Raw genomic sequence first — 8,054 nt, 5'->3', positions numbered from 1 at the left:
GTGAATAATAGTTTCTTTATTATGAACACATTCAGGAGCAAGTCAATGTTGAGATATGCGGTTAGTATACATATGGACTCAATATGAACAAGTTGTGAACAATAGTTCATTCATTATGAACACATTCAGGAGCAAGTCAATGTTGAGATATACTGCTAGTATACATATGAACACTTGTGAACACATTTTAACCTTCTCATTGTTGTCGAGTTGTTTTCTAATGAGTTTATACATATTAGATTGAATGATATCGAAAACTTTACTATCGGATCTCCTTTAACAATCACAAATTCAAGAACATTATAGATAGATAAATCAATATTATAGAAAAATAAGTTCATTAGTAAATCAACAACAATTATGAGAATTTTTTATTTTGTAACTCCCAATTAATGATATGGAGTTACATACAAATTAAAATTACATATTTACCCTTATCATTAAATTATGAGATGAATATGAACCTAGATAAAAGATGGATTTTCATTGGTTGAGTTTGATTAACAAAGTTAACACAATAATCTTGGTTTACATTTGAACCAAGTTCTCTCTTTCTCTCTCTCTCTCTCTCTCTCTCTATATATATATATATATATATATATAAAGAGAGAGAGAGAGAGGAACGATCAAATGCAAACCACCCAATTTGTACAAACCGTGCAAACCACCTTCATCCGTCGATTTCATTGTTTAATCTTATGAAATTTTGTTATAAATTTTTTTCATGAAATTGTTTCATATAATATTTTTTTTTGATGAAGTTGTTTCATATATGGATATGAAATTGTTTCATATAATAGTTAATGAAATTTAATGAAACTGTTTCATGTATTTCTCTAAAACTAAAATAATGAAGATGATAATATTAATGATTAACACACTCCACAATAAAAATGATTAATCAACATCTCATAATTACAAAAAAAAAAAAAAACAAAATGAAAAAAATATGATTAGTTGAATGAGGTTGTATGGTTTGTACAAATAATATGGTTTGCAAAGTAAACATCCTACACACACACACATGCAAACTACCCTCATCCGTCGATTTCATTGTTTAATCTTATGAAATTTATTCATGAAATCATTTAATCTTGTGAAATTGTTTCATATAATACTTTTTTTTAATGAGATTGTTTCATATATGATTATGAAATTGTTTCGTAATGAAATTTTAATGAAACTGTTTCATGTATTTATCTAAACTTAAGATAATTAAGATGATAATATCCATGATTAACACTCTTCACAATAAAAATGATTAATTAACCTCTCATAATTAAATAATTTTTGAACAAAATGAAAAATTATGATTGGGTGAATGAGGTTTATACAGTTTGTACAAATAACGTGGTTTGCAAAGTAAACCTCATTCAACCAATCATAATTTTTTATTTTGTTCAAAAAAATATTTAATTATGAGAGGTTGATTAATCATTTTTATTGTGGAGTGTGTTAATAATGGATATTATCATTTTCATTATATTAATTTTAGAAAAATAAATGAAACAGTTTTATTAAAATTTCATAACCATATATAAAACAACTTCATAAAAAAAAATATTATATGAAACAATTTCATAAGATTAAACAATTTTTTGAAAAAAAATTCTGTGATTAAACAATAAAATCGATGGATGAATGTGGTTTACACGATTTGTACAAATATGGGTGATTTGCATTTATTTATATATAAAAAGAAAACAATGGAGAGATGATTAAGGAGAGGTCATTCTTAGCTTATTTTGATTTTATCTCCTAATTTTGATAAAATTAAAATTTAAGTCAATTTAATAACATTTAATTTACATATTAGTGTAATATGACAAAAATGAGCGTTACCATTAATTAGTATCTACGTAACTCATTATATATTTATGTTGTATTATTAAATAAAATAATTGAAAAATCAATATGTAGATAACATTCATTTTCTATTTATAAATGTCATTTTATTTATCGTGTAAATTTGATCGCTTTTAGTTTAAATATATAACATCCTTATTATATTCATATTTTATAAATGAAATAAAAAAGATAATTATGATAACTAACTGACTATTATCATTAATTATGACTAATTAGTTATGTATCCGTACAATGCAACGGGTTGCGGAAGTTTTTTAAAGATCCATTGAGTGGGTGGTGGAAGTTCTTTCAAAATTCATTTAGTTAAATCTCAAATCCTTAAAAGATGTCAAAATATCTACTGTTATGATTTGTGAAAGGTATGTTATATTCAAATATCCATCGGATCATTTTTACAAGATTCAAGTATCATCATGTTTTATTGAACCGAATCTTATTTTTACATCTAGTTGTTCTCTCTATGAACTCAAAAACGTCATATATGGGATACAAATACATGTTCATATCTTCTTTTACAACATATCACAAGTTGACTCTTAAAGAAAATTAAGGGGTCGTTTACCTAAATGCTTAAAGAAAATTAAGGGGTCGTTTACCTAAATGCTTACCCGGTAAGTACCTACTGTTAGGAGTCAACACTACAATTTATTTTACCGGATAATATTGTACATCAAAATGGTATCGTATGCAACCATTTACCCGGTAAGCACTTACCTTGGTAAGAGTCGTCACCCTCACTTAACGAGTAAGACTCTCCATCTTTATCATTGTTCTTACTGGGCAAGATTTTTGACCCTTGTCATGTTCATCTTGTAAGGAAAATTACCCGGTAAACGTTTAGTAAACAGCCCCTAAATAATCCATGACATGTTATCTTTTCAAACCAACAAATCTTTTGATTTACAAAGAGATCGTAAACAAAAACCCTAAAGCTCTCAAGAAGAAAAAGAATACATACAATATTGAAAAGATATCGAAAGGACAAAAAATGAGGCTCTAAGCTCCCAATCTGATACAAAGTTGTTTATATACTCAACCAGTATTTACACAAATGATCCTTGAACTTTAACCAAAACTGCACCGGTGCCCTTTAGCTCTTAACAGCTTCAATCCAGATCCTTAAGCTTCCAGAAATTACAGAAACACCATTTTTCAACATAATTCCCTACAAAATAAGACTAAAGCTTATAAATGACATGATTGAACTAGAATAAGCTATATTTAACATCCCCCCTCAATCTTGGCATTTCAACAAGTCAATCATCATTAACTTTGAGCATAGGTAACTATGTTGATGTACACCAAGAGACTTAGTGAAAATATCAGCAGACTGCTCTTTAGAGAGAATCTTAACAATTTTAATACCCCAGTACTAACCTTTTCACGAACTTGATGAACGTCAATTTCAATATGTTTAGTACGCTCATGAAAAACAAGATCGTAAGCTATTTCTATTGCAACTTTATTATTACAATATAGATTTACAGGAAGTAAACCTTTAACTCTTAAATCAGATAAAATATTAAGAACCCACATTATTTCACAAGTAACAGAAGTCATACCTCTATAATCAGACTCAGCAGAAGAATGAGAAACTGTATTTTGTTTCTTGCATTTCCAATAAACCATAGATTTTCCCAAAAAAAAAAACAATAACTGGTAACAGGTCTTCATGAAGAAAGATATTTACCCCAGTTAGCATCAACATAAGCAGATAAATGAAAAGATCCTGACCTGGTAAAACTAACACCCTTTCCTGCTGAAGACTTCAAATACCTAAGAACTCTTAGAACCAATTTAAGATGTGATTGTCGAGGTGAGTGCATAAACTGACTTAAACAGTGAACAACAAAGGCAATGTCAGGATGAGTTGGAAGATGGTAAATTAACCTTCCAATCAATTTTTGATAACTGGTAAAGTCATGCAGAGAGGGATCATTAGACAGAGAATTCACATAATCTATATTAGTAAGATTCATGTCTATTAGTGTGTTAATTGGTTTACATCCTAAATATCCAAAGTCATTTAGTAATTCTAAACAATACTTTCTTTGAGATATACATATACCACTATCAAAGTTAAGAATTTCAATTCCAAGAAGTCATACCAGTCATTAGAAGAATGAGTAGAGCTTCCAACTTTCCTAAAAAAATTGATGATTTTGTAATAGAAGACAAAGTTAAGTATGAAATAGAAAGAGTAGTAAACAACTCCAAGTTGATTCTGAAATTTTTTGTTTTGTGTCAAAATTGAACAAGTCTGTTGAGCCAAAGACTTTTTCAGAGGCATGTAATGATAAAAATTGAATTTCTGCTATGAATGATGAAATGGAAGCTCTGTATAGAAATGGTACTTGGACTATTACTGATTTACCCCCTGGTAGGTATTTAAAGTAAATTAAATAATTAATTATAAAGGTATAAAGTGTAACTTAGAAATTAAAATAATTTAATTTTTCAATAAACGAAAGAGGTGAGAGGATGTTGATCCTGTCTCTCATTGATTTGATGATAATTCTTTTTACCTATTACGAAGTATGTTTCTATTCTTTCAGTTTCAGCTATCATCAATGAGTCTGTTTAGTGATCGCTGAAACATGTATCGTAAATCCTACAGCGACATCGATACTTCAAGAAGACAAAACTTACACCAAAGAACCTTCAGTGAAAGTCGAAGACTTAAACTGAATATTAGTGACAGGCTCATTCATGATCTGAAGCGGCATTCAGTGATTACAACATGGTCAAAAAATGTGTGAAGACTGCCCAAGCCTTAGCGAATGCTGAAGAGACCTTCAGTGTTATTCCAGCATTCAGCGAATCAAATGAAGCTTGTTGTGCAAGATTTTTTTGTCTTTTCCTTCCACACACAAAGGATAAACCCATACCCTTTCTAGAGTATAGTACGGTACGGAGCCAACTAGTTGACTCTATTACCCACCAACTCCATGAAAGGATGTCTGCTCATGAATAGGCAACTGTACTATTCACTGTAGCAAAGGACAAGCTTTCCTCCAAAAGCTTGACAAGTATTCAAACCCTTCAGAATTGCATTTAATGCAATGAGTATGAATAGATGATTGCTCTCTCCATGCATAGACACACACACACATCTAAAAGAACACTTACGTTTATCTTCAAGCAAGTTAGAATCCCTCTCAAGTATTCTAAAAGTTCTTATCCAAGAAGAACATCTTTCCTTCTTTATCTTTCAGCAAATCTTTTCTATTTTCCTAAGAATATCAGTGTGTAAACTTAGATTGTTTTATATAGGTTATTTTTATCTTGTCTATTTCCGCATACTATCTGCAAAAATCTGTATTGATCTTTCTTTATCAATATATATTTTTAAATTTGAAAGTTTTCAGTGTTTGTATTCATCCCCCCCCCCTTCTACAAACTGTTTCTCTAAAACTCTTGTAGACCCAACCGAGACCAACAAGTGGTATCAGAGCAGTGTTTTCTTCTCTTCTTGTTTAGTTGTTTTTCTGCATTTCATTTTCTCTCTTTCTAGAAAATTTTACTTCTTTCAAATGGCTTTGCAAAACACGAGCACAAACTTTGACGACAATGGCTCCCTTGCCAAACCTCCCTGATTTATCAGAGATAACTTTAGTCTCTCGAAGAATCGGATGTCTCTCTTTTTGGAAGTTGTGGATCCTCAAATTCCACACTATATAGAAAATGGACCTTATGTTCCATATGATATATCTTCGGCTGTTCCCGAAACAGCTACGACTGCTGCGATTCCTGAACGACAGATTCCTAAGCTCCCTCATCACTGGAGTGAAGAAGACAAGAAGAAGATAGTTATAGATACTCGTGTGACATCTATAATAGCTATGTCTCTTCCTGATGATGAAACTTAGAACCTCGAAAACCATATGGGACACTCTCTATGTTGAAGATGAAGGTACCTCTCAGGTACAAGAATCGAGGAAGATAAACTTAGTAAGACAATATGAAAGTTTTCTTTGTGGAAAGACTGAAACGTTTTCTGAAGTACATCTAAGGTTTTATTGTCTTCTAATTGATTTGAGGACAGTTGGCAGAGAATATTCCAACTTTGAAACTTTAACGAAGTTTCTGGAATGTTTACTAGAATCTTGGGATACAAATTTTATGTGTCTCAAGATGTCCAACGACATATCATCCTCTCTCTTTGCACTTTATATGGGATACTGCTCAATCACGAGCAGTCTCGACAACTAAAGAGGAATCTAATCAAGGATTCCAGAGACATGAAAAACTCTCCGCTAACTTTGATCTCTAAAGTTCCTTCAGTTGAACTCTCATCTTCTTCTTTGTGAGTCCCTATGATCAATCTTCAATAAAGCTTCAATAACAATGGCAGATCTGATATGAACACTAAGCACATTCAAGATGAACTTTGAGAGAGAAAGTCAAACTTCAAAGATCTGGTCAACTCTTCTATTACATATATGAATTTACAAATGAGCATCCTTCTAAGATTACAAGACTAACACCCTATTTATAGGGTCAAACATTATACAAATGGTCAAAGTCAAACTATCTAAGAAAAGTCAAACACGATGAATTTTCTACAATTATAGACAATTTTATCTTTCAAGACGAATACAATTTTACACAGAATTTCATTCCTAACATTCTCCCCCTTTGTATTCAGACTTCAAAGAATTTGCGCGTGTTGAATCTCGTTTGAACTTTGTCTCTTTACACACTCTATGACTTCTTCAAAAACATCAAAACAAATTTCACTTGAAATCTTCAGACAATTATCTGTTGAGAAAGATCTTTTAACATTCTTCCCCTCAAATGTAGAACCACGATGATCTTCTCTTTTTGACAATGTAGATCAGAAACAATAACAAACTTCAGAAACAATCTTCAGTAAAGTGTTGTAAAATGGATCTTCACATTCAACATCTCTCAGACATTTTAGCATCGGAATAATCTTCTGTAATCATCTCTAGTCGCAATCCTTCTGAGTCTTTTGCCAAATTTGAAGTTACTCCCCCTTGATCTTTACATCAGATTTCCCTTTATAATGATCGGAAATGGATATTTCATTCATTATTACATACTCTCCCTTATGATGAAATGAGAATCATTCCATCATACACAGAAATGAATGAAATCCTCCGCGTAAGCCGTCAATTCATGAAATTGTAAGTAGATCTTTGCAAATCCACTTATTTAATCTTTTCAGATTAAGGGAATGGGAAGGTAACAACCAATTTCAACGAATGAAATTGTTTTCAATCTTATAAAAAGATTGGCCTGTGAGTATAACAGATATACTCAGTACAACGAATGTATTGTATATATGAGACTTTTTTAGGCTCATCTCACCAGGTCTTCCATTCAATCATCGATAGCTTAATAAAAGCATATCTATGAATGTTTTGGCAAAATAACGTATAAAATGCAATCAATGTAGTGTAAAAAGATAAATCAACTAATGCTTCTGTTTAGGCTCAAAAAGATAAATCGTGTGGACTACACAAATTTATCAGACTCAATTAGTTATCAAAAAGACTTGAAGGGGGGACATATATCCTTCTGATTCAATATCAACTTTCTCCGAATGAGAAATTGATAGAGGATGAGCTGCATGCCCCAAGTGTTATTGAAACACTTATCTGTTGACAGATAAATGAGTAGCTGGTGGGGTTGTGACAAGAATTGGCCTGGGCTTTGCCTTTTTCCATATTAGTTTCGAAAGAATTGAGAACTAATATATTGTGTGGTATGCCCAGATTATATAAGTTTGGAACAGGATTCTTATATTCTTTTAATCCTGACACAACTCTCGTCAATTATTTTATCTCACAACAACTACCCCTCTCATTTTCATTTTAGTCTCAACACACAAACCCTTTTGTATTTAAGCTCACTCAGATATGGTTGTCCTCATAGGTAGGTTTGTCGGTTCTGACATTCCATTGAGGTATTTCTGATAATCACTCAGTCCCTCCTAAAAATTTATAGTTATGCACATTTGATCACAAGAGTTGATCAAAAATAATATTGCATATAAAGCACAAAGATCAGATAAAATTGATCAAAAAACTTGGCTGTAAGCACAGTCAATAAGGAATGATGCGACAACGAACATATTATTCGGTATATGAGAGAAATGAATGAAGATCTGTAAGAACAAGTTTACAGATTCTGATATTCAAAAAATTATTGAATGTATA

The sequence above is a fragment of the Cynara cardunculus genome (assembly GCF_001531365.2).
Source record: "Cynara cardunculus var. scolymus isolate 2C chromosome LG 3, CcrdV1, whole genome shotgun sequence".
In the NCBI taxonomy this organism is placed as follows: domain Eukaryota; kingdom Viridiplantae; phylum Streptophyta; class Magnoliopsida; order Asterales; family Asteraceae; genus Cynara; species Cynara cardunculus.
This window is presented reverse-complemented; position numbering follows the sequence as displayed.